We start from the raw sequence: 27,807 nt of genomic DNA, 5'->3' as shown, positions 1-27,807 counted from the left end.
AGAACCTCCGGGAGGATTCATGAAGGAATGCGAAGAAAATGCCGTAAAATTGAAGAAGGAGTCTTGTGAGAAATCCAGGAAAGTATTCCAAGAGTTTAGAGATAACTAGTATGAGAAAGAAATCCTGACGGAATTTCTGGTTCACTATTGGATAGGTGGATGGCCAAGACTAGTCAAGTTCTGGTTGACGGTAGGCAATACTCAGATGTCATTTTTGTATAGACTGTCATCAATCGATTCTGATTTCTACCTCGAAGCCCAGTAGTATTCAACCGTGATGAAATCAAAAACTCAACGATCGTTACGTTTACATATCTAGCAATTCTCAAATAAAGGTGTGGAAGATCAGCACCACCAAACACTCGCTCAAAAATCAGCATCAGAAGAACCTGCAGAAATTAATGTTGGAATAACTTTTGCATTTACAGTTGAGATTCCTACAAAAAATCCTACTGGATTTCTGCAAGCATTCCGCTAGAAATTTTTATTCAAATTTACCCAGTAATTCCTGCTGGAAATCCACTTCAGATTCACAAATCCTTGCTGGAAATACTCCTAGAATGTATTCTACGAAGTTTTGCAGGGATTCCTTAAGCAATTTCTGTGTGGAATCCTCATGGAATACTTGAAGAATTTCTTCTTCTTCTTCTTCTTTGTGGCTCGACGTTCGCATTGGAACTTGGCCTGCCTCTCTTCAACTTAGTGTTCTAAGAGCACTTCCACAGTTATTAATTGAAGGGCTTTCTTTGCCTGCCATTACATGAATTTGTACATTGTGTGGCAAGTACAATGATACACTATGCCCAGGGAGTCGTGAAAAGTTTCCCGACCGGAACGGGAATCGAACCCGCCGTCTCCGGATTGGCGATCCATAGCCTTAACCACTAGGCTAACTGGAGACCCCAGTTGAAGATTTGAAGAACTACCAAGGGCAATTACTAAAAACTCACAGCTGAAATTGTTTGAGAGACCCGAGGAAAAATTCCTGATTTTTTCCTACTAGTGTCGTACTAGTGTCATTATGAATTTAGGAGCGCGGATTCTATTCCCGCCGCAGCTGTCAAGAAAATATTTTGGCTATGCCACTGGGCATTGCATGCTAGTCTAGTGCATTGTCTAGTGTCGTGTTTCCTTCAAAGGACGAATAGCTCACTGGGAGCATTGAACGTGTCCGTGTCTTTAAAAACAATCCTAAGAGAATCCTTGGAGAAATTATAAGAGGTTTTTTTTAGGAATCCTTGAGCAAACCTCTGGAGCAATCTTCCTGGAATTCCTAGAGAAATCCCAGCAGGAATTTGTGGAGAAATTCCAAGATAATTTCTCCAAAGATTTTTCAATGGGTTCCCCCAAGAGATCCTCTTGGCATTACTCCGTCGATTTCTTCAAGAGTTTTTTTCAGGAATTTATCTAAGAATGCCTACTTTTTTTCCTGCTGTATACCCTTCTGTAATTTCTACAGAGATTTTTCAAAAAAAATCCTAAACGAATTTCTCTTAGAAGTTCCTCAAGAATTCCGCAAATTTTCCCAAGGATTCTGCAGGAATTCCATTTGGAATTATCTTACTGGCATTCCTCCAATCATTCTTGGTGGTATTCATCCAATTTTGCTATGGATTCCTCCTGATATTCACCCAGAGATTTCTTTTTCCAGGGATTTCTTCAGAATTCCTCTTGCGGTTCATATAGGGATTCCTCTTCGAATTCTTACTGGAAAGTGGAAATCCTCTTTGGATTCTTTTGAAAACTTCTGTTGAAATTGCTCCTGGAATGCTGATTGGATTTTTTTTTAGAATTTCGTGATGGGAATCCCCCAAGAAGTCGTGGTGGGATTTCTCAACGAATTCCTGCTGGAAATATTCCAGGAATCTCTGGCGGACTCCTAGGAGCACCAACTGCAGAAATACCATCTGGAAATGCTAGAAAAATCACAGCAGCAATGCTTGGAGAAATCCTAGTAGGAGCTCCTGGCGGAATACGAGCAAGAGTTTCTAGAGGTATTTCTAGGAATGGTTGCATGAATCCATGGAGGAATCCCAGAAGACATTTGTAGCAGAAGCCCATCAGGCATTCCCGGAGGAATATCAACTGGATTTATCAGAAGATTTTTTCCAGAAATTTCTCTTGGGATTCCTCTTGGGATGCCTGCTAAAGTTTGTCCGAATATTACTCCTAGGATTCCTCCAGGGTTTCCTCCTAGGATTCCTCAAGGGAATCACTCTAGAAGTTCTTCTAGAAATTCCGGCTAGGATTGCTTCAGATGTTTCTTATAGGATTTCTCTAGGTATTACTCTCGAAATACATTCAATAATTAGGGCTGGTATTCCTCCAGGGATTTCTACTAGAATTTATTCGGGAATTCTCTATTGTTATTATCTTCATTATCGAGACATTCAGCCAGGGGCTGGTTCATCTCCGATGGGAATTCTTGCTGAGATTCCCCAAGCATTTTCAGCAGGAATATCTCCAATTATTTCTATTTAGAGTCCTCCTGAAATTCCTGCAGATATCACATGGGAACTCAAAACAAAACATTCTGGAGAATTCCCAGTTGCAGTCCTGTTAAAATCCCAGCAGTAATTCCACAAAATAATTCAAGAGTATTCTCAGTATGAATATTAAGTTTATGAAAAAATCTATTAATAAATACAGCAGAAATTGTTGAAAAAAGCACAGCAATAATTTCTAGTGGGGATGCCAGAAGATTCTTGGACGAATCTTTATGGGAAATTTAGGAGGAATCTCAAGAAAATACCTGAAGGAATCCTTGGCAAAATCTCTGAAGAAACCACAGGAGAAATTTTTGGAGGAATCAATGTAAAAATCCCTTGAGATGTTTCAAAAAGAATTCCTGGAAGAATCGCAGCAGGCATTCTTGGAGAATTTAAGGAAGTATCTAGCTCTAAAGGTGTTTTTGGAGAAATCGTTAGACGAATTATTGCTGGAGAAATTCATTAAGACACTTTGAAAAGTAGAAATTCAGGAGGAATCCTTGAAGGTATTTCTTCTGCAATCCCAGCAAGAATTTCTAGAAAATCCCATCAGGCATTCCTGTTGGCTTTCCTAGAGAAATCTTTGGAGAAATCCTCTTCCGATTCTTCCCAAATACCTGATAGGATTCTCCTAATATTCTTGTTGGGATTGCTTCAGAGGTTTCTTTCAGGATTCCTACACTTCTTCTTCTTCTTTATGGCTCTACGTCCCAACTGGGACTTGGCCTGTCTCGTTGCAACTTAGTGTTCTTCGAGCACTTCCACAGTCATTAATTGAAAGGCTTTCTTTGCCTGTCATTGCATGTATTTGCATACTATAAGGCAAGTACAATGATACAGAGTAGTGTGCGGTAATTCGGCAACAGCAAAGTTTCGCGCGCTCGCTTTGCTAGATTTTTGCGATTTTTTTTTTCCTCTTCCCTCTGCGGGGCTCCGACGACGGGACGCCAAGCAGTCAGTAGTGTGCGGTAGTTCGGCAGCAGCAAAGTTTCGCGCGCTCGCTTTGCTAGATTTTTGCGATTTTTTTGTTCCTCTTCTCTCTGCGGGGCTCCGACGACGGGACGAGTGTGCGCGCGCCGTGGTTCGAGTCGGTTCCGAATTTTTCGCTTCCCTTCGGCGCTAGTTTCGAATACACTTTTAGTTGATAATAAATATTTTCTTTCATTTTTTGCATTTACACAAAAGAGTGAAAAATGTTACTTCGGGTTCGCCGGTCGAGAAAAAATCCGGGCGCCGACAAGTGATTCGCGTTCAGTGTATTTCTGTGTGGAATAGACTAAAGGTTTCTGCTCCCTAGTGGAGTGGAGACGCGCGATAGAATTTTCTTTTTGGCTAGTTCTTGCGTCGAAAAGTGGTCGGTTGTTAACGGCGGTTTGTGTATATTGATCCATTGTCAAATCATATCACCAACCATAGGTGACTCCCGGACTGACAATGTACCTTACCCTACTAACAAAAAAAAATCCTTCCTGAGACAAACGTGGAGATGCAGCGATTCGCGGTCTTTATAACAACGTTTGTCTTACGTTGAGCACATAGTGGGTGAGGTGCGATGCAAAGAGATAAGAGATCGGATTAGCGTCGAAGCACACTCTGTGGAAACTATATGCAAAACGCATGAACCGTACATAGTAGATGAGTTGCGATGAGTGCTTAGATGCGATTGAGCTGCTTTGACGCATGTGAACGCAAGAGAACGCAAGAGAACGCTTGTCGGGTATGGATTTTATGATTGCGCTCGCTGTGTATGTAAAGCAATGCGGATTAAAAGTGTTGGGAATGCTAGTAATATAAAATGCGTTAATATGTTGTTGTTTTTAAACATAACTCAATGCTTTTTCACATGACTTGACGGACTAGACGTAATAAAATTTTAGCATACTGTCTATGAATCTCCATGTGAAATAACATATTATTTGTGTAAGTTATATAAGAACACATTTTATTTTCTCTGTTCGGGATTTAAATCAAGTGACCAATGTTTGATATGGTCGCTTGTTCAGTGGATGTTATTCATGTGCAAGTTAAAAAGTTTAAGGTTTTATAGTATTCAACTTAATCGCTAAAAGGATTCTGATTGAAAGGTTTTGCTTTTTCCTTTGTCAGGCAAAACTAGATCCCTTAACGAAAAGAGTGTGACATCGATTTCGATTGATACTCTTTTACCTAATATATGATGAATATTGTGTACTTATTAGAGACATCTTTTCTCGTAAATATCGCCGAAAATTTTGTAATAAAAAAAACCTATACCCTTAAATAATACATACAGTGTATCAAACAATTGTCCGTACAGCAATTTTTTGGTCAAAATAATTTTTCATTCAAATGATCATAACTCTTTTATACGTTAATTAAAAACGCTGAAATTTTGATCAATCATGAATTATTTATTAAAGCTCCATTGGTAAAATTTTGAGCGAGATCAAATAACTTTTTTGAAAGTTATAAAACTTTTAGTAAAACTTATAAGATTTTTGAACACATTTTTAAAACATTATATCTCAATGTGTACTCGATGAAACTTTTTCAATTTTTTTGTGATACAGCCTTTACCTAAGGCTATCATATGCAGCTTCGTTTGAGGTTTTATATTCACTACAAAAAATATGAAAAATCTGTATTTGTTCAGAGTGTCATTTGGAAATTTATCATATTTTGATCAATAAAAGTGCCAAGTGTTTTCAACGTTTTTAAACTCTCTTAATGTAATGTTTTCATACAGGACCTACTAAACTACATATGAAGAGTAGGTCCTATGCATTTTTCGTTCAGTTAATGCACTTTTATTGGTGGAAAACATTTGGCAGATTATATGTGCAAAATATGGTAAATTTTCAAACATCGCCAACTACATGAGCACATTTTTCATATTTTTTGTAGTGAATATAAAACCTTTAAAGTAGTTGCATATGGAAGCCTTAGATATCAGCTGGAACACGAAAAAATGAAAAAGTTTCATCGAGTACACACTGAGATATGTTTTAAAAATGTGTTCAAAAATCTTATAAGTTTTTCTAAAAGTTCTATTACTTGCAGAAAACTTATTCGAACTCGCTCAAAATTTTACCAATGGAGCTTTAATATATGATTCATGATTGGTCAAAATTTCAGCGTTTTTGATTGACGTATAAAAAAGTTATGAACATTTGAATGAAAAATTATGTTGACCAAAAAATTACTGTACGGACAATAATTGTTTGATACACTGTACTTGCCGATTTTTTGTTTCTTTTTGCCGAGGTCAGCACAATCAAGTAATGTTTTTATGCCGAAAATCAGTATAACAGTCTCATATTGATTTAAATTGAAATCAACACTCAGATAGCCCAGTCCGGAAAGTAAAAATATGTGTATAGATAAAGACATCGCTCACGCGGATATAATTACATTTTATACATTCTTTTCTCAAATAAATAATTCAACAATCTCAATCTTGTACAGTTACACCAGATTTTTTTTTTTTTGAACTGGTCGGTTTTTGCTATTGCAACAGGATCAAAACTGACTAAGTTATAGCAGAAAAAACGGCCCGCGCAAAACAAAAAGCGAGTGCATTTTATTTTTCCGCTCTTATAGATGAAACGATCATTTCACTACTCACATCCAAAGAAGCGCTTCAACATACAAGCGACTTCATCGATCAAATCACGCGAGTCGTTGGTGCGCACGAAATAGGCGAAAAAGGATGTGAAAACAACATGCGCACCCTCATTGAAAACCTCATCAGGGTGGCCACCCAGTCGGGAATTTCGGGAAAACCGGGAAAAGCTCGGGAATTCGAAACCACCGGGAAAAAGTCGGGAAAACCTCGGGAATTGTTGCCAGCCACCGGGAATTTCCAAAATTCTAAAATATGTACAGTCTCCAGAAGCATAAGTACGAGAATCTGTGGGAAATGCAGCCAACAACTGTTGAACTATATGACATAGTGGGTGAACTAGCTTAAAAACCATTCTTGGAAATTAATATCTTGTCGTCGAGTCATGACAATTAAAGTTAATCATAGTCATGTTACCTAACATCACAATTTGAACAATTTCAAAGATATTCTAAAGAACATTGTGGGGGAAAGACTGGTTGAGACACATTCAAATATTCATAGATTCATATGTCACTTTAGCATTTCAGGATGTACGTACATGTTCCTGAAAACATCAAGCGTCCTATAAAAGTTTTATAAAACATAACAAAAATTATAACTTCTTTCTAAAAAAAAATATCCTTGTACAATCTCTAGGAGAATATTTGATCCTTTGAGCCAAAAGTCTTTTAGAAATTTGGATGCTGATAAAATTTTGAATGAATGAATGAATTGCCCCAAGAATAAATTAAAATTAAACATTATGAAATTCTGGATGAGTAATTCTGGTGAAAACATTTTTACAATTCAAAAATAGTTAGTGAAAAACAATTGAAAGAATATTTGAAGGGATTTTCACTATCTGATGAAATACCTCAAAGCACGGCTATTGTAGCTCATAAAAGTACTTCTAATATTGTGTTTGAAAGATTTCTGTTGTTTTTCATGAAGCTCTTGGATGTACTCATTTATTGTATTTACTTGTGAATAAAAATGTTCGGACCGAAGTAAGGTATCGGGAAAATCCCGAAGCTTTAGCAGAAGTCCCTGGTAAAACTCCTGGTTCAGCAAATTCTCGAGAATTTTGAGTATTCGTAGTTTCTAGTTAAACTACCAATTGATATTCTCATATTAAAAAGCATCTGGAGCAATATAGTTGTATGATTTATGGAAATAAACAATTCCCAAATAATGAAATTGCCTCTACATTTTGGGGTAAATACTTTCTCAAAAACTAATCTTTCAGAAATTCCTGGAGAAATTCTTGACATAGGGAAAATGTGATCACAATTAAATCTCTGAGAGCTTCATATTTCAATCGCTGATGAAATAACTGAATGCTAGACGAGTATCAGACAAAATCTAAAATTTCTTTGATCTCTCAAATTTCTCCTAGAATTTACGATTCTAGCGTAAGTAACCTGCCTGACTTTCTGTAGTAGCCATTTACGGTACCATAAATTTCTTGAAAATGAATATCAAAAATACTACACTGAAGATTTCCCTACAAATCGTTTCCAAAATTCTTTCACGAGTAATCTTTCCAGATATTCCACCAGAAGTTCATCCAGAATGTTTTTTTTCTGGGCTTTCTGTTGTGTTATGTGCAAGATTTTTGCAGAAGAGATTTTTGGAATATTACTAAGAAATCCACTAATAATAAGTTCGTAAATCCTATAAATATTGTGAGAAATTCGACCCCCTCAGGATTATCTTTTTTTTTTATTTGCTTAAACAACTGCATAATTTGTACTAGTTGGTCATCTATGAATTTAAGGAATGTTTAATGAAGATGTCGTAAAACTTCATTGCCCATCATTGGATACGAGACAAACAACACATAACTATGTTAAATCCAAGGATTTGAAAATATTCAATATTAATTCTCTTAAATTTTTCTTAGCAAGTTATGTTTAATTTTCACTGTAAATCATTCTATTTTAGATTCGGGAAAAATTTCAAAAACCTATCGGGAAAACCGGGAAAAACTCGGGAATTTTATTTGCTGCTCTGAGTGGCCACCCTGCCTCATGCACTATGGCCTATCAAACATCTCTCTTCTCATCTCATAACTTATCGCATCCGATCGCATCTCACCTTACCCACTATGGTCACAGCCTTACTAACATTCCCTTCCATCCTCGATGACCGTAAGGACGTGGCCGGCGCCGTTATTGACCTTATTAAAGTTGAGAGCTCTCGACCTGTGTACATTGAGAATAGTAAGCTAGTCCCAAGCCCTATTCATTGGTTCCTTGTGCAATTTCGATTGCTCTGGTCAATCACGGAGTAGCAACTACGAATTGTGCGGTCATCTATGCTCATGCTCATGCTCATGCCCAGGGAATCGAGAAAATTTTCCCGACAGATACGGAAATCGAACCCGCCGTCTCCGGATTGGCGATCCAAAGCCTTAACCACTAGGCTAACTGGAGACCCTTAGGATTCCTGCACATTCTTGTGATTTTTCCAAGGATTCCTATAGAAATTTTCCTTGCAATTCTTCCTGAGATTTCCTTTAGGGTTTTTTTTTCTTTGGGTAGCAACAGATATTCTTGCTAGGATTTCTCCAGGAATTCTTGATTGGATTTCTCAAGCAACTGGGATGTTTCCAATCATTGCTCTTAGGAATCTCCCTACAATTCCTGTAAAATTATCAGCATGGATTGCCTGAGAAATCCCAGCCAAACTTTCTGGTGGGTTCTACCATACAATCAAGGAGAATGAGCGAGAAAAAAACTAAAAGCTGCCTACGCTAGTGGCTGTAACTGCATAAGGTATTCCAACAATAATTTCTGCAGCAATCCTAAGCTCCATCCAAGAATTTCCCCAAAATTTCTGTGATTCCTCCAGGGATTTCTCCAAGGACTCCATCAGGAAATGTTTTTGTGATTGCTCCGTTGAGATACAGGCTGTGTTCCACTTGGAATGTTATTCCTTTGCTCTGACTAAGGTTAATAATTTCTTGGAAATATTTCAACTGTGAAGTGAGAAATCGACTACAACCCTTTATTCCAAGTCTTACAGATCTGCATTTGTTGCATAACGTCCTGGTCCTGATCTACTTTCTGCCAGTTTCTAATATAACCGGTTCATTTTATTTCGAAAGTAATTGACTGTGCAAAGTTAAAGTCCCATTCCACAGAAAGCTCTTCCTTCTTCCCAGAACAGCTGATATGAGCAAACCACTTTCGCCGACGTTCTGTGACATAACTAACGCATTTTCCTTGGCTTACTTTCTCTCCTGTGTTACCCATCCGATCCCTAACCATACTCAAACCTATTCCCTTACCACCAGCCGATCATTGAGAAGTCGTCCGTCGCGTCGCGCCGTCTTTCATCGTTTCGTAATCGTTCTGCTGCCCCAAACATGATGGGTGGTTTCCCTCCACAACCACCAATCGCGTGCCCCGTGTCGCCATCATTTTTCGTCCGAATCCTAATTAGTCGGTGTCTTTTCAGATTCTCATTCCCGCCTCCCCATCCGTCCGGACGAGAGGAGGAAACCCGTGCCGAAATATGAAGATCGTTTGTTTCAGATGTAAATTAGTATCTTCCCGTCGTACGTTTCGGCACTGTCGATTCAGTCGGCGTCAGTCAGTGTAGTTGCCATAATAGATGCCGCACATGTTGGCTTTTGCTTAAAATAATATTTACTCTGTATTTTGCTTTTTCGGTGAAACGTCGTGTAGTTTTCGTCTAGGGGGGGAGCTTGGGGTATGATGAAGATCGGGAGCGAAACGAATATCCTTCTGTTTTTTTTTTCTTGGCGGAATGTTCTAACTGGGACAGTCCCTGCTTCCAAGTTAAGTGTTGTATGAGCACTTCCAAATTTATTAACTTAAATCTTATTTTTTGTCTTTTGACCATTTTTGCTTTCGTATATCACGTGTCTTGCACACGATGATACACTTTGAGCTTGAGCTTGATTGACCGCCCGTGGATGCTACTCCAGTATCGCCAGACCAGCTATATTCACACAAGGATCCAATGAGATATCTGCTAGGGACTAGCAGGCATCTTCATTGTATGAGTTTTGCTGATCTTCACGTTAAAGGTGACAATGCGCCTGCCACTTTAGGTTGCAAGTCAATGTGGGGTCAATGTGCTATAGCTTGTATCCACAACAGGCCGAATATACCTCTGCGTCTGCACAAATTCATGCGGATGTTGGAGTGTTTGTAGGATATGGTTAGCAGAGAGTTCACACATTGGTGCGTGGATGCCAGGCTATGGTGATAGATTTGTGTGATTATTACTATGAAGCCAAAGCGGCACAGTTGGAAGGAAGGGAAACGGCTGTTCTTTATACATACATGGGTTGTATATGGGACTGTCCATTAATTACGTAAGGGTTTAAGGGGGGGTTTGAGAAATCTTTCGCGCCATACAAAAATATTTGGGTTCTCATACAAAAAATCTTACAACGGGGGGGGGGGGGGGGGGGGTTTGGTGTCGAAAAATCGTAAAATTTCCCTTACGTAATTAATGGACAGCCCCTATGTAGAAAGGAGAGAGAGAAAGTGTATATGAAGATACAAAGTAGGAGGAATACAAACCAGAAGCGGTATCCACAAGACCACCAAGTCCTTCTCGTACACGATGATACTCGTTGTCCTAGAAAGTCTAGGAAATATGTGCAGATATTCATTACGCCATTGATTCCCCTATAATGGAAAAACAGCAAAAACAGTGGACGTTGAGACTACTAGCGAATAGTAGTCGCAGTCGGTCGATCGGTCACGCAAGCTTGGCGGTACCATACAGTCGCCCATATGTCATCGGTTGACCCTGCGCATGTCGGGTCCACTATTTATTGCTGCCTGATCATCGCGGGATCGGGATTATCCAACATCGCCCCAGTTAACGCTGGTAATTGATTAGTACATATACCTACCTAGTATCCAGTAGTGCCGGGCGGGATTCTGGCGCTATAGATTTATGATTTGTTTATGGGTGGATTTGGGTTTATTGTAGTCGCGTTCGAGATCTTGGCGTTGGTTGGAGGTACAATGTTAACGATCATAATAGATATTTGGTACTCCACGTAAGAAAGGGATGCCGAGAGAAGTCATATATTTTGGCAGCTGCTTATGTTACCTGGTAGAATTCAGATACTTACCGTAAACTCTGACCTTCAAGAGTTTATTTCGTGGTGTATTACTAGTCCTAAGATCTTTGTTTCAGAGACGATGTACTCGATTCCCAGCTCCATCCTGGGTTTCTTCTATGTCATCATTGTGCTTGCCACATAAAATACGAGTATTTATGTGCATACCACATGATATACGTGTGAAAGTGTCCCTAGAACACTAAGCTGTGAAACAGGCTTCGTCCCAGTTGGAACGTCACACCAACAACATCATTCGTCAAACTGTTTATATTTCGTATCCCACAAAATCCCAATTTATGACACCTACCATCCCACATTCCAGAAACCCCCCTTTTCTCCCTCTACTACCACACTCGATAGCATGAATGAGATAGATCGCGCCGCGATCGCGTCTCTTCACCCGCACTTCAGTGGCGGCGATGACGACTACGCGCAGAACATTCCGCAGATGAGCTGCCAAAATCCACTTAATTTCTTTATGCCGAGAAAAAGGCAACTTTCAACATCTCTCTCGACGAGATCGACGTCAGACGACGTCAACACTAGTTGGCTCCTCGTTTCGTCATTCCTGGCGGTGGAGTCGTCGTCGTCTGTCTTGACTGGGACCAAATGCTTGCCTTTCGATTCAGTGTTTACCAGGGGCGTACAATTTCGTTTCAATGATACACTTTCATGCAACATTTGAATGAGTCACTTCAAGTGTTTCATACATTTTTCTAATGACTCGGTCGTTAAAAAAAAACTTTTCCACTCATCGTAGCACTCGGTAGTCTCCCACCCGGTGGCATTGCTTGTGCTTCACCCGTCAGAGCATTAGTGCCTCACTGGTGCGCGCTAGTCTCTCAATGGTTAAGGGCGCCGGTTAATTGGATTTAAGTGGTCGAATTTGTTATCCTCTTTCATAAAACATAATTATCAGTCTATTGGCGTGCACCACTAGTTAAAAATGTGGTTTAAGGTGACTTGGTGCATCACAGAATTTTCATAGGAATCATTGACTTTTTAATTTTCAATGATTGTTTGCCTCGCGTTTTTGAAGTGATAAAAAACGGGCAATTCTGCAGTCACGTAGTAGAAAAAGTATCATCACACTCACCACGAGTGAGCATATGGGATGATACATTTTCATCCAAACTTGCGCTTTGGTAGCTGAGTTTTATCACTTTGAAATTTCGAGCGAGATTTCAATGATGACGATGACGCACTACGCGTCGTTAAATAGTGTTTTTATCATGTTGAAGTATTTCAATGACTCATAAATGAAACGAAAATCCAAGTGTATCATCCCATGTTTCATACACACTTGTTTCTGTAGCAGCAACGAACGAGTGTGTTGCTGGGTGAGAGATGAAGCATCACAGCAGTCCGTTCGCATGGGAAACGATTTGCTACAGTCGTCGTACGTCATGTTTTCCTTTCGAAATTGCACGACCCTGGTGTTTACTATAAAATCGAACGAGAACGAACGAAATATTCGCGTCGTGTGTGAAACTGCCATCGACGAGTTCATCAATCGGCGCGTGTGGATTAAAATTCTACCTTAGTTTTATCGATTCTTTATTCCATCGAATCAAGATTGAGTCAGAGAGAATATTCTACAAATGCATAGAATCAAGAAGCATGAATACAAGAGTTATTGGTAGATTATCTAGCCGATTAAATTCAGATTTACTTCGGAACTTCACAAGAGATTTAAATGTAACAATAGAAACTGCAGAATAATGCAGCCCTTAAATCTTGTTGAACTTTCAGAACTCATGCTCTAAATAGATGGTGATCAAAAGATAGTATTTCGTCACGATGTACTTATTAGTCTTTTCTTTTTTACACGGAGAATAATTCATTAAGTTGAACTAGTGATCATGGACCTCTACATGGATTAATGGGGTTACGTACAAAAGGCTGAATTACGAAAGGCTGAAACACAAAAGGCTGAATGCATCAAAAGGCACAGTTTTCAAACGCACCTGCCAAAAGACTAACCTTAACACTAACAATAATTACATGCATACACTGATTTAACGGCCTATTTGAAGATTTGCTTGTTGGTCGACTTCCCAGCCGTGGCACTCGCATTGGTTTTGCTTGAGCTTGACGTTTGGCCGTCCTACCTTTGGCCATTTTAAGCCATTTTTGGAAAATCTTGTATGAAATTGTTAGTGTTCGTAACGACAACAATTTCCAAAACAACATGACTAGAAAGAATAGCTTATGTTTAAAGAAGGAAAAATAAACGATATAAATGTTATCAGTTCCTTTCTGTGTTCGTTGATATGCATCATTAGCCTCTTCACTAAGCTCAGTTTCCAAACTAAGGCCCATGCTGAGGGTTACGTGTTCGGGCCAAGAACTTTTCGTTATGAAATGTTTCTTGACTCGCTTTGGCATTAAGCATCTTCGTGCCCCTTACACGATATGCCAAAGCTGAGAAGCAGGCGTTATCTCAGTTGGGGCGTAACTCCAAGAAAAGGAGGAAGTGCTAATAACTTGTATTTCGTATTTTCAGCCTTATGTTACAGTTTCTCAATTTCAGCCTTTCGCATTCAGCCTTTTGTGCATTCAGCCTTTTGAAATTCAGCCTTATGCTACCATCCCGATTTATGTGAGGCGATGAAAAAAACAGTATTGAATAAAAATATTGTTTCCACAATCAAAATGTATTGCAATCTTCTTTATAAAGTGGTATGACGTTTGACATTCATAAATATTCAGTACTATATCTGACGACAAATACTGTAACGTTGTTATGAACAATAAATAGAGTAGAATGTTACTTCGTCGTATGCGCCAAATCCCGTCATATCCGATAGAAAATAGCGAATAATTATAGACATTCCAACTTACCTTTGCCAATGACTCATTAATAGGAAGCAAAAAGGGAACGTTCAAAAGTTACGCCCAACATTTGGGACAACCGCACCAAACAGCAGCTAACCGAATTGTTCTTCACCACCGTACAATTTACACTTCGCCAGATTCACTTATTGGACTGACCTTTCGATTCACACCCGACAAAAGCTCTGTGGCACTTCATAGTTAGATTTCACAGCTCCTTCAGGGATTTCTTAAGGAATTACGCCAAAAGTTCCTTTTTTGGGAATTAGGATTGGTGAAATATCTTGGAATTCCACCAGGAAATCCTCCAGAATTTCCCCAGAAATTACTCCAGAAATTTCTTCAGGAAGTCCTCCAGGAATTCCTCTTATAATATCTTCAGGAATTCCACCAAGAATTTCTCCAAGAATTCATCTAGCAATTCTTCCAAGACATCTGCCTAGAAATTCCTCGACAGATTATTGGACGAATTCCTGGAGTAATTCTTGGAGGATTTCGTTGAGGAATTTTGGAGAAATTCTTGGCAGAAGTCCTGGAGGACTTCCTGGAGAAATTCTTGGAATAATACCTAGAGCGATACTTTAAGGATTTTTTTGGCAGATGTGTTGGAGGAATATCTGGAGAATTTCTTGGAGAAATTCCTGGTGGAATAATTGAAGGAATTATGGAGAAATTCCTGGAGGGATTCTTGTAGGAATTTTTGACAGAATTCTGGGAGAATTCCTGGGAGAAATTTCAAGGAATTTCTTGAGTAATCCTGGAGGAATCCTTGGACGAATTATTGGCAGAAATTCTTGGAAGAATATCTGGAGGGATTCTTTGACGAATTCTTGGCGAAAGTCTTAGAGAAATTCCTGAAGGATTTTTTGGAGGAACTTTTGGAGGAATTCTTGGAGGGATTCCTGGGGTAATTGTTGAGGCAATTCCTGGATGAACTCCTGGAGAAATTCTTGGAAGATTTCTGGAGGAATTCCTGAAAGAATTCTTGGATAAATTTTAGGAGGGATTCCTGTAGGCATTTCTGGAGCAATTTCAGGAAGATTTCCTGAAAAATTTTCTGGAAAAAAATGCGAAAAAAAACCCCGGAGGAATTCTTAGAGTAACGCCTGAAGTAATTTTTGAGGATTTCCTAGATAAATTTATGAAGGAATTCCTGGAGGACCTGTTAAAGAATTCCCGGAGGAATTTATTTGGAATAATGCTAGGAATAATTTCTGGAGGATTTTCCGGTGGATTTTGGAGGAAATTTTAAAGGTATTCCTGGACAAATTGCTGGAGGGGAGCTTGGAGGAAATTCTTGGCAGAAATCTTGGAGTAGTTATTGGAGGTATTCCTGTAGGAATTGAAGGAATTCTTGGAGGGCTTGTTGAAAGTTTTTTATGCAGAATTTAAGTAGGAATATCTGGAGGAATGCTTGTAGAAATTTCTGTAAAAAATTCAATAATAAGGAATTGCAAGATAAATTTTTGGAGTAATGTCTGGAGGATTTTGTGGAGAAATTTCCTGAGAAAATTCTGAAGAAATCCCTGGGAGTATTTTCGAAGCAATAACAGTTCCTGCAGGAATCCTTGGAGCAATTCTTAAAAGTTTCTGTAGGAATTCCTTGCAGACTTTATGGAGTAATTCCTGAAGTGATTGCAGAAGGAATTCCCTAGGGAATTTTCGGAAGAATTCTTGAAGTTCCCTAGAGCAATTTATGAAGGAATCCTTGAAAAAATCCTGGAGAACTTTCTGGAGGATTTCCTTGGAGAGGAGTAATGTGGAGTATTTTCTGGAGGAATTCTTGTAAAAATTTATGGAGGAAAACTTGGAGAATTTCCTGGGATATTCTTGGAGGAATTCTTGGAAGAATTCTTGAAAGGTTTTCTTTAGGTTTTTTAGAAAACTTTCTGGAGAAATTTTCGAAGAATAGTCTGGGAGATTGCCTAGAAGATTTCTTGAAGTAATTCCTTGAGGAATTTCTAAAAGATTTCCTGGAGCAACCCAACATCTCAAAACATACCATTTGTGATTTCTGTGATTTGAACACCCAAAGCCTACTAATATTTGAATAGTTCTTTTTCTATTGACAGTTTCTCTGCCCTCACACATATTTTACTTGAATTCATCTTTGTTTTGCTTCATGCCTCCCACAATACCACAATTATATTTGGGGAGCATTCACTACAATAAAAATGTGCTGAGTTATACAGATTCTATGATCCATACTTCAACATACTATGAATATCCTTTGTATGCCAGTGGACGCATAAATAACAACAGCAAGAGATTCTCGTAATTTTATAAGATACAACAGAAATAATCGTGAAAGATGTACACCAATAAAATGTAGAGATATAAGAGTAGAGCTTATAGAGTTTGAAGGTCTTAAATCCAGAATAGTTTGGATGACCTAGATCACCAAGTAGATGTTTCTAAGTTATCAGAATGGCATTCTGAGGCTCTAAGAGTAGCGTATATTATATTCCGCGAGCATAAAAATATCCAAAGATGTACAGATATTGCGCCCCAAACTTCAAAATACATGGGGGTCCATTCATATGCCAGTGTGGACACCCAACTAGCAACACATAGAGATATTCGTAATATTATGAGTTGCAACAGACACAATCGGGGAAGAATTATGTCGATAGAGTGAAGAGAAACAAGAGTAGAGCCTGTAAACCTTGAAGGTCTCAAATCCAGAATAGTTTGGAAAGCCTGGAATATCCCATGAATGTACCAAAAGCATCATAGTTTTGCACTGAGGCACCATCTGCAGTATGGACTACATTCCACGAATATTGTTTTACAATTAAAGCATGATACAGTATGTAGATATTGTAACCCTAACTTGAAAATGAATTGGAAGCATTTGCAATTCATGGGATGTCCAACTATCACATTATCGCGTTGCTCATAGCATGCCGAGGTCTAATGGACATCAACGTGATTACATTTCTCGAACAAAGTGAATATAAATGATGGTAGATCCAGTAGATCTTAAGAAAATAAATTCCAGAGTAATTTGGATGACCTAGATCACACAATTCATGTACCATGGGTGATTTGAGGTTTTTTGAGTACCTACAGTAGACTATGTTCTGTGATCATTCAACGTGTATAAAATTTGGTTTAGAATGTTGGATTTTTGACAAAAACTTCGGAGTACTTTGGATGCCTTAGAATAGCTCTGGGATGAAAACTTTAACAGACTATGATGGGTGATTAAAAGCCACGTATTTTTTTCGCAAAAGAGGGAAGGGTGCAAAGGGGGGAGGTATGATGCATTTCTTAGTACAACTATTTCCCTTGACTATAAAAAAGTCTCCAAGGTAAAATGTTTTTAAACAAAGAAGATATTGCATTTCTACCAAAAGAAGATCGTCCCGGGTGTTTACGGGTTAAAACTCTTCAAACTAGCAGTTAAACAACATCACGATGAACAAGTTCGTTAGAAATGGTTAGTACCCCCTACCAATAATTGTATAAATGTTAAAAACTGCATGCAAGAAGCTCCAAATGCACAAAACGGCAAGAGATAAAAACGAAAAACGGTAGACAGTTCTTTGAAAAAGGCCAAAAGTGCCGAAACGTTGGGCAGAACAAAACTATCCGTTTTGATCCTCTAGGCTACGAGCCCGCTTTACTTCCCTTGCGAAGGAAGACCCCATACTTAGTAGTGAGTGGGATTGTCGGGAGTGGGATTCGATCCCAGGTCCTCGGCGTGAGAGTCAAGTGTTCTAACAATCACATCATGTTCGCTCCACTCATACCTGATACCTCATTTGTTACTACCGGAATTTTGACGAATTTTTGCATCTTAAATAAATAGCAAAATTTGGGTACGATCGATCGCGTCTTCTCACTCCGCATTTTTATTAAAATATGAATGGGAAATTTCAGTTTTTATTTCATTTTTCTCATGAATAGGTCAAATTTTGCAAGAACTGTGTAATGATTAGTTACTCACCTGATAATTGATAACTACTGTAGAATTACGATAAATTCTAATGTTGAACAACAAACCATATTGTGTAAATGGCAAAATATTATTGGAAATTGCAAAGAAAAACTGCCAAGATTTTCTAGTGATTATATGATAAACGTAATAAAATTCCCAAGGAGGGTCAAAATACTTGGCCCGTTCCGAAATACGTCCACTACCCTATTGCTATTGCTCATTTCTATCAAGACCCAACTAACATTTTTCAGTGAAATAGTCTAAAGGAGCTTCTTAGAACCCTCATAAAACCAAAATAAATGTTATTAGGTTTTATGACGGTTCTGAATACCTCTACAAGACTAATTGGCCCTTAAAATGTTACTTGAGTAAGTTTCCTAATTCGAGAATCTTCTTCTTCTACTACTTCTTCTTGGCGTAGCATGCCAGGCCACCTAGCACAAACTACTTCTCAGCTTGGTGTTCTATGAGCACTTCCACTGTTATTAAGTGAGATCTTTCTCTGTCAATGATCATTATGCATGTGTTACATTATTCGGAATATGGAATCGCATATTGCAACGCGTTGTAGAACTCATACTAAATATGCAAAACCTAAAAAGTTTTGCATCACCCTAAAATGTGATTATTTCAGGTCTTTGAGGCACAAATCACTTATGACCCCCCTAATTCTCTTTGAAAATGAAACTCATACTCACAACTTCATTGATTCAGTTGTAGCCATATGAGTTGGGCGGCATTCTGAAGTTTCAAAAAACGCAAAATTTAATTATGGAAAACTAGAGTTTTTAAGATGTTTTTGAAACATTAGACACAAAACAAGAGAGTCAGGCGTAACGGACACCCCTATTCAATTTCCTCTCATCGTGAAAAACCGCACAACAATCGTGCATGTGGCGATCATGACGCGAATCCACAACGAAGATTACCCACCCCATTCGGACGGACCATCGCGATGGGTTGCGTTGTTTTCCGACGACGACGTTTTTCTCTCGCCCAATGTCCATTCATTTGTTTTCTCTCAATATTCTGTCTGTGATCTTTCGGTCGGTTGTGGTTCGGTCAGTGAAAGATCGGTTTCGCACGTTCAGTCCAATTGTTCTGGCCGTCGTGAAACGTGCGCGTCCGAATCGATCGTGACATGTCGTGAAAAATCAATTGAGAGGTGCAAAGTGTGACTACCGCGCTCGTTTATTGGGTAGATGATTGTGGTTCTTAGTGTCGATTTTTGAAGAACATAAAGTTGGGGTTGGTTGGATACGGTGTGAGCGTGGCGAATCAAGTGATCTAAATTTGCGAAAATGTACAACTCTTAACCCGCTAATGGGAGGAAGCTGGTCGTGGTGGGACGCCGTTGTGTTGCGTTGGGTGTGAGGCGCATGGTGTGATATATGTGGGCAACAAATTTTCCCACTTCCCTTCGGTCAGTGCGGTGCGGAGTCCACGAAGAACAACGAATCAGCGAAAGAGCAAAAGTGCAGTGAGAGTGCAGTCGATGCGATGTCGTCGATGGAAATATAAACAACGTCATAAATTGCCAACAAAAACAAAGTTTAAACCACGACATGCAGTATATGCATATCATTTCACGCGGCATGGATAGGATTCATCGGAGGAAAATGTTTCGCCAATGAAAATGCCCATCGGATTAATCACGTTGCGCGATTACCTACATTGTGTGTGCCTGTGTCGTGGGTTATGGTCTATTTGTGGTTCTGGTCGACGAGCTGGATGGATAGCGAATCGATGCGATGATGTAAAGAAATTAAGGAAAAGTGTCTCGTAATCATCTACCTTCGAGACAAGAGTAAAGTCAATAAATTACATGTCTCCGCACAGCAACAAAGTTAACCGAATAGCGTTAAAACTATACCTTGACTGTTAACCTGTTGAGGTCATCTTGTTACAGATAAAACGGCATGTGCTATTGCGTTCTGGAGAGCACGCCAAGGAAATATAGAGAATCTCTCAGTGTAGCTCAGATGTTCGTCGTATTACTGCTTCCACCTTCTAATGGTTCAATGTAGCAAACTTTTTGAAGCTACTATCATCATTGTATTGATACAGCATAACTTTTGCAGATATCACTATTTTTTTAGAAAAACTATATAAGTAAACGATGTGAAATTGTTGATATTATTATAAGTGAGAAATCTCCCCGACAGCTGTCTCTGGGATTCCTCTAGATATTCATCAAGTAATTTAACAAGAGATGTCTGCAGGATTTCTCTGGTGATTCCTCAGGGATTTTTGTAAGTATTTCTTCAAGATTCGCTCTAGAGTTTTCTCAGGCACAAGGGGCATGGTCTTTTTTGGATACTTCGACCATTAAAGTAAAAATACAATGAAATCGGATTCAGACTCTGTCATGTCGTTCGGGGTTTTAAGTTCACATTTTATTATAAACTTGAACCAGTTGATGTTATTTCAATAAAAGTGTATCACTCATCTCACCCTGGCAACGCCTATGGTAAATTAAATTTGTTACGAAATCATGTATTCATGCATACTCTGCCTGTTTCTACTACAATATGTTTTGAAATTTGCTCATTGATGGCGTTTGATTTTTTTTTTAAGAAAGGTTATATTTGCTCAAATTTGTCCCTTTGAGAGCCCCTCCTGACTACACCACTGGCCTATCAACCGAAAGGCTTTGGATTTAAGCGTATCTCCACATGTACAATGCAACAAAAATAGTCCGGTTGAAATCCCAGGGGGACACCATCGTAACCTTCCCTTGTGAGGAAACCAGAAAAGTTTCTGGAAGGATTTCCGAAAATAATCTTGGATGTATTCAGGTATCAGAAGGCCGGCTCCAGAGGCACGTTATCCTCCATTTGGGACATATGTGCCATCGCCAAAATAATAGCCTATTTCATCATCTACCTGAGGGAAAAGGAAGGAAATAAGGATAAGGATGGGGATAAGGACAGGTAGGGAAATAGGAAAAGTACCCTGGAAGAGGATACTAACGCATAAGCGTACCACAAAGGTTTCAAACAGCGCCCTGAAAAGGGCACTGTAATATCGCATAAAGCGAAAGAGAGCCTATAGCTCTTTACCACAGCGGGTTAAGAACAACATCCTGAATATTCAGGTCTCTGAAGTCAGTTTCACTTAATAAGTGTTTACCGAATACTCGGAACCGCAGTTGCACAAAAACTGGTCAGTTACATATCAAATGATATGAAGTTCCATAATCGGATTCAGGGATGGGAACACTCACTTGCGAAGAGTTACACTCACTTGCTGTTTTCTCAGCTCAGAAGCGTGCTATCAAGAAACGATGTATGGACGACTTTTGTCTTTTGGTTTTGTCTAAAAGTTTGTCGAACAAAGTATGGGTCGCACACGCATATCGAATACGTGAGGGAGCTGCGAAGGCAACTCTCCACGAGGTGAATGTAAATTACACTCACCTCGTGGAGAGTCGCTTTCGCAGCTCTGTCACGACTTAGGTATGGGTTTGCGACCCGTACCCTATTTGACAAACTTTTAGACAAAACCACAAGCCAAAAGTCGTCCATACATCGTTTCTTGATAGCACGCTTCTGAGCTGAGAAAACAGCAAGTGAGTGTAACTCTTTGCAAGTGAGTGTTCCCATCCCTGATCGGATTCACAGCTATCACATGCAAATGAATCAGCTTGAATATTCGCCATGTAATAGCTAAGTCGGCAGTGGTCAGTCAATGCTTTGACCAGAATGCTGAAATTCTGTTTTGACAAATTTGTAAGATACTTCGCCACGCTTGGAGATGGCTCAGTACAGTACAATACAATATGACGACATGACTCCAAACTATTCCAGTATTGTCTGTGTTGAGTAGCAGCCCAGGTGTGAATCTGAAGCTTTACCCAGCACTTCGATATCGAAATAGCTGGCTCAGGGCCAATGAAGTCATGTGATGCTCCAGTGCGAGCTAATCCTCAGCCAATTCATTTCCAGCGATGGAAGAACAAAACTCATGCTATGTTTATATCCAATAGAAATGATACCATCAGACCTACGATTATGATCGATGGCAATCGAATAAGCTATGTTAATTCTGCCACTAGCTTGGGCTATGTTATCCAATCAAACTTAGAATGGGACAAATTTGTGTTGCAACAATGTGAGAAAATTTATGGAAAACTTCGTTCGTTACAGCTAACTGCTTCTCTGTTGCCTACGAACACTAAGATTAGGTTGTTCAAAACTGTTGTTTTACCGTATTTTATCGCGTGTGATTTTTTGTTAATGCAGGTCTCAGCAGATACTTTAAATCGCGTGAGAGTTGCTTTAAACGCTTGTGTTAGATATGTTTTTAAACTTTCACGTTTTAGTCATGTTTCACATCTTCAACCACGACTGTTAGGTTGTTCATTCGAGAACTTTTGTAAACTGCGTTGCTGTCAACTAGTTTTTAAACTTGCTAGCATAAAGAAGCCTGAATATTTATATACAAAATTGAATTGTTTACGTAGCGCAAGGTCGAAAAAATTCGCGATACCAAGACATCATACCACAAAATTCGGCAATAGCTTTTTCGTAAGGGGTGTTTCAACTTGGAATTCTTTGCCTAATGATTTGACGCTAATTAATACGGGGGCAGTTTTTAGAAAGAAATGTATAGAGCACTTGGGTTAAAATAGTAATTTAAAATGAAGTTCACTGTTTAAAATAAGACAATAATGGGCGGCACTTCTTCTATCGATGAATTCATTGTAACATTTAAAAAGACAATATGTCTTAAGTTACTTATTAATAAATGATATAAATAAATAAAATATCCCCCCTGGAAGAATGGCCAGGTACCCATACAAGGTGAACAGCTCCTCGGTTTGAGTTCGACAAGCGATAACTATCTTCGACCTGGAGTTGGCCGAAGCAAGTGCTTTAATAGCAGCCTGGCTATCTGAACAGAAGTATATTACCTTGACCGTTACGTGCTGCTGAAGTGCTGATTGCACTCCGCACATAAGAGCAAAGGTTTCGGCCTGAAAAACAGTGCAGTGTCTACCAAGTGAGTAAGACTGATACAGCCTTAGCTCACGAGAATAAACACCAGCACCTGCTCGACCTTCGAGAAGGGAGCCATCAATGTAACATACGATGCCGTCTGAAATACTGCTATCCAGATATCCAGATGTCCACTCTTCCCGAGAAGGAAATTTCGTGGAAAATGTCCTATATGGGAAATTACAAGATCACTTGGAGCAAGGACAACTTTGTCCAAATTCACCAAAAGTGGAAACAACGAGGTGTGTGTTGATGTGCGGTTCACAGGAGTTTCCTCTAGTAGACCAAGCCAATATTGGCCGAACAACAGTTGTGTAGATCCATTTGATATACTTGGGTTTTAGACCCCAAGTTGTACCAAAGGTTCGCCGGCATTGCCCGAAGGCCATACAAGCTTTCTTGATTCTGAACTCAATGTGAGGTGTCCAGGAAAGCTTGGAATCAATAATGACTCCAACGTACTTTACCTGTTCAGTCACATCGATTTCAGAATCAAAGAGACGCAAAGGTCGAACGCCATTACGGTTTCGACTTTCCGTAAAAAGAACAATAGATGTTTGACTCGGATTAACCGAAAGGCCATATTGGCGACACCAACCCTCAACTACCTGAAGGGCGCTTTGCATCAGGTCGGATAGGGTGGTGATACACATACCAACTAACAATGCTAGGTAGTCGTCGGCAAAACCATAAGTAGGGAAACCGCTATTATTGAATTGCCTCAATAGCGTATCTGCTACGAGATTCCACAAAAGCGGTGACAAGACTCCCCCTTGGGGGCATCCACAAACACTCAATTTCCTAATCCCTGCTAGACGCAATGTCGAGAAGAGATATCGGTTTTTGAGCATTTGATGAATCCAATTGGAAACCATTGGAGATATACCATGACTTCGTGCGGCTTCCAATATGGCTTCGAAAGGCACATTGTCAAAGGCACCCTCGATATCTAAGAAAACACCCAAACAAGATTGCTTTTGAGCGAATGCTTTCTCGATATCGTAAACAACCTTGTGTAAAAGAGTCACAGTGGACTTACCAGATTGGTAGGCATGTTGGTTCACATGAAGAGGCACGTTGGCCAGATGAACATCACGGATGTGATGATCCACGATGCGTTCTAAGCATTTCAGAAGAAAAGAGGTCAAACTGATAGGTCTGAAACTCTTTGCTTCTTCATACGACGCACGACCCACTTTTGGAATAAACTTTACAGTAATATCCCGCCAGGATTTGGGAATATACCCTGTAGCAAAACTGCAAACAAGTAGTTTTTCAAAACATGTTTGAAATAATCAAATCCCTTCTGAAGCAAAATAGGATAAATTCCATCTGCCCCAGGAGATTTGAAAGGAGCAAAGCTATTAAGAGCCCACTCAATCGATTCTATAGTTACAATGCTCCGAGCCAAAGCTAAAGAATCATAACTACAAGAAAAGACATCAGGTTCATTCGAAGATGTAATATCCACACATCCAGGGAAGTGTGTGCTGAATAAGCATTCCAGAACTTCCTCATCAGAAGAAGTCAGATCGCCATTTGGCAAACGAAGTTCGTTCACTCGGAAATCCTTAGATTTCGCAAGGATCTTATTTAGCCGACTGACTCCACTCAAACTGGAAACATTTGTACAAAGGTTTTTTTTCTAGCCGGATCGTTCAGCAGACCGGAGAGCTTTCCTGTAGGCCTTGCGAGCCGACCTGAAAGCCTCCGAACCAGCCGAACGTCGTCTGTTCCAACTCTTTCTATATTGTTTCCTGAGTTTCGCCAGATCAGAGTTCCACCAAGGGGTTCCTCTTGTGATCTTCACAGACCGTAGAGGGCATGCTTCTTAAAAAGCTTCCATGATGAAGGTCGTTGTAGTAGTTGTAGTATCAACGGCATCATCTAAATCACTTGGAGTGTCAATGGATGGTGAGTATCCATGAAATTTGGCCGCAACCAAATCAGTAAAAAGATCCCAGTTTGTTGACCGGGGATTTCTGAAATTTAATGTTTGCGAAGTAACATTTAAATGTTGTGAGGAAACCAGAAAAGATTCTGGAAGGATTTCCGAAAATAATCTTATGAAGTAACCACTACGCCATGGGCCCCGGCAGTAGTCCGAGTTGTCTTAACCAATCTTCGCGTTGAAGTCGCCCATGAGAGTCTTGATATCACCACCTTTTGGAATCTTATCCACGACTGCATTCAGTTGACTGTAAAAGTTCTCTTTGTCTTGCAATTCGACAGCATCAGTTGGCGCCTTAACATTGGATCATGGTAAGGTGTGAAACCCGTGTTCTGAATCTGGCCACAATTATCCTCTCATTAACAGGTTTTCACTTCATGAGGGGGCGTGAGCTCTGAGCCGGAAACCAACTCCACGGTGACGAGGAGCGTGTTTGCCTCGTAGGCCAGAGTATGACATAATTTGACCCGACGCCAATCTGTGTTCTCCAAAGTTCGGCAACGGACTTCGCTCAGCCCTAGGATCTCAAGCTTCAAGTCCCGGCTGGACTAGAGTTAATACATTCCAAGTTCCAATTCTTGCCCAATGTTCCGTTCTAAAAGTCGTTGCCGTTGAATCAGTTCGTAATCTTTCATTTTCGTTTTCTGTAACGGTTTTTGGGTTTCGGCAACAGTAGGATGTTAGCCTAAGGTCTCCTATCCACCGTGGTGGGGCGGCTACCTTAGGTATAGCTTCCGGTGGAGGAGCATTTCATACTCAGCCAGCCGCCGGATGCCAGAACAGACGCTGTTTGAGCCACATCTCCTTGATGAACAGACGCTCGGGACGTACCTTGATTGACGAATCTAGCTGAAGTCAGAGGGGCAACAGTGCTCACTACCAGCTAAGCACACAACTCTTAGCTGGCGATCTTTGTCATCGATTGACCCGTGGAAGCATGAGACCAGAGCTATGTTGGAAGCTCTCCTTATCGACTCATCGTTTTGCAGCCCTTCCTGTGGACGCATAGAGCCAGAAAGAAGAAGAGCTTTCGTTTTACATATTTTTAAACTTAGCCAATCTACCATCTTCGCAAACATTCCTGCTCTGGTCCCGATGAGATGAAGACGTTGTTCTGCAAACGTCCGCCACCGACCGGCAACAAAGACCAATCAATCAGTTCACAACTTCAACTGCTGTTCGGTGCCGCCGTCTGATGGTCCTTTCCTTTCAAGCAACATGGATCGCCATCGCCACCACCGCCCGCCACTGGTCAGTTTCCCAATTCTCGCCGATCGTTTCATTGATCTTTCTCTTACTTTTTGTGCTGTTTTGTTGTTAGATAAATATTCACTCCTCCGCTATTTATAAACACACACGACACTATACGGCAGGCAATGCTGAACACATCCTAGCCGCCAGCAATCAGCAGTGGATACATGCGTTTTTTTAAGAGTATCCTACCGGTTTGTTAGAGTTACTCCCCGACGGACGTGGTTGTTCGACGTTGATGTTTCTATTTAAAAGCATAACAATAAATAGCAGAGCAACGGGTCGGGTGTGTGTAGCCGTCCGTCCGTACACGGTTCTACGGTCAGTGGCATTAAATCGAACGGAAAATATAACGTGAATCTAGTGCTGAAATGCCAAAAGTTCGGGATTTCTCAGGGAAAGTGCTGTGAACCCTAACGTAGAAAAGGTTGACTTGTGAGAGTTGACAGTTATCGCAGACGTTACAAGTCATCAGGAAGTGACATCTCTCCCATTTTCAATTGTGATGACATGAGGTTCTTCATTCATTTTCGAAATTACATAGGTTCGTCGTAATCAGTGCCAAAAGTTAACGAACAAACATGTAGAGAACTATGTTCTACGGACGGACGGAAGAATCAACCATATGTTATGTTACGTTGTCGGTCGGAGACAACGACGACGACGACGACGACGTGACACGGTTGACCTACTTATGACAGCGCGCGAGGGAACCTTGAAGAAGAGACAAATCCGCGTGTGCATCTTGTCGTTTCACGCGGCTTCTATAGATGATGGGTGGCATTGTGACCCAGCTTCTGAACCTTTCCTTTCTGGCTGTGTTCTGCTGACTGCGAAGACTGACTCGGATGTGCGCGGTGGTGAAAATATTCACAAAGTGGTGTTTCGCGGTCGGAAAACATTGTGACACGAATGTCACGCTGTTGGTCTTTGTTGTGCTGCCACAGTACTGGCGGAGAGAAAGGGCTCAATGGGAAGATATTGTTGTAAATCAAGGCATTTACCGTATTTCACTGTTACTGAAACAAACAACAAATTATTTTTAATTTAACATATTTGGTAAATTACTTAACTGTATTTAGTAATTTGGGAAGGAATTTTTATCTAAATTCCTGGAAATATTCTGAACAGAGTTTGTTTGGATCATAAGAGATCTCTCAGAGAATTCTTGAAAATTTTAACATTCTTTATACGCTTACTAGGGGAAATTGTGTATTTTCGGCAGTTTTGTTCTCTTCGTCATGGGGGGTTTTTTTGAAAGCTGTTGAACTCAGAGTTGGCCTCAAATCCTTCCCAACCAAGCTGAATTACACCGTGTCCAATAAGTTCTCATACAAAATCAAATTCAATTCATTCCACATCTGTAATTAGGATTTTCAAAGTAAATTTATTTATTGAAAGGCCAACTAACACACACCAAATACAGCATATGTTTTGGAACTAATTGTCCTTTATCCTTCTCTGCTGATCGCTTATGTGTCGTAAGTCCATTTCAGCTGGCACGCACGCCATTTCATTGGTATTTCGTCGTATTTTAACGCGTAATGGTTTTAAGTTGAAACAAATTAGGTTCCTGTCCTCCCCACTGCTAGTAGCAACTATGACCAGAAGAGAAAAAAATATGAGATCCTTTATTGGTAAA

At 39.9% G+C, this 27,807-nt stretch overlaps 2 protein-coding genes across 14 annotated transcripts in view; both read left to right on the top strand.

The window, feature by feature from the left end:
• The window catches only part of LOC109408749 (serine/threonine-protein kinase N), a 371,435-nt gene that overhangs the window by 283,033 nt on the left and 60,595 nt on the right, over positions 1-27,807 (top strand). The gene's annotated exons all lie outside the window — the stretch shown is intronic.
• LOC134288706 (uncharacterized) overlaps positions 1-27,807 on the top strand; it is a 345,573-nt gene that overhangs the window by 294,326 nt on the left and 23,440 nt on the right. The window contains exon 1 of one of the 5 annotated variants that reach the window (XM_062854361.1): positions 18,558-19,128. The exons of 2 other annotated variants lie outside the window; for them this stretch is intronic. The gene's annotated coding sequence lies outside the window, so the exon portion shown is untranslated. Of the gene's footprint in view, positions 1-18,557; positions 19,640-27,807 lie in introns of those variants that run through there. 2 more of the 5 variants (XM_062854359.1, XM_062854360.1) reach the window with 2 other exon arrangements.

This window comes from Aedes albopictus, chromosome 2 (assembly GCF_035046485.1).
Source record: "Aedes albopictus strain Foshan chromosome 2, AalbF5, whole genome shotgun sequence".
Lineage (NCBI taxonomy): Eukaryota > Metazoa > Arthropoda > Insecta > Diptera > Culicidae > Aedes > Aedes albopictus.
This window is presented reverse-complemented; position numbering and strand designations above follow the sequence as displayed.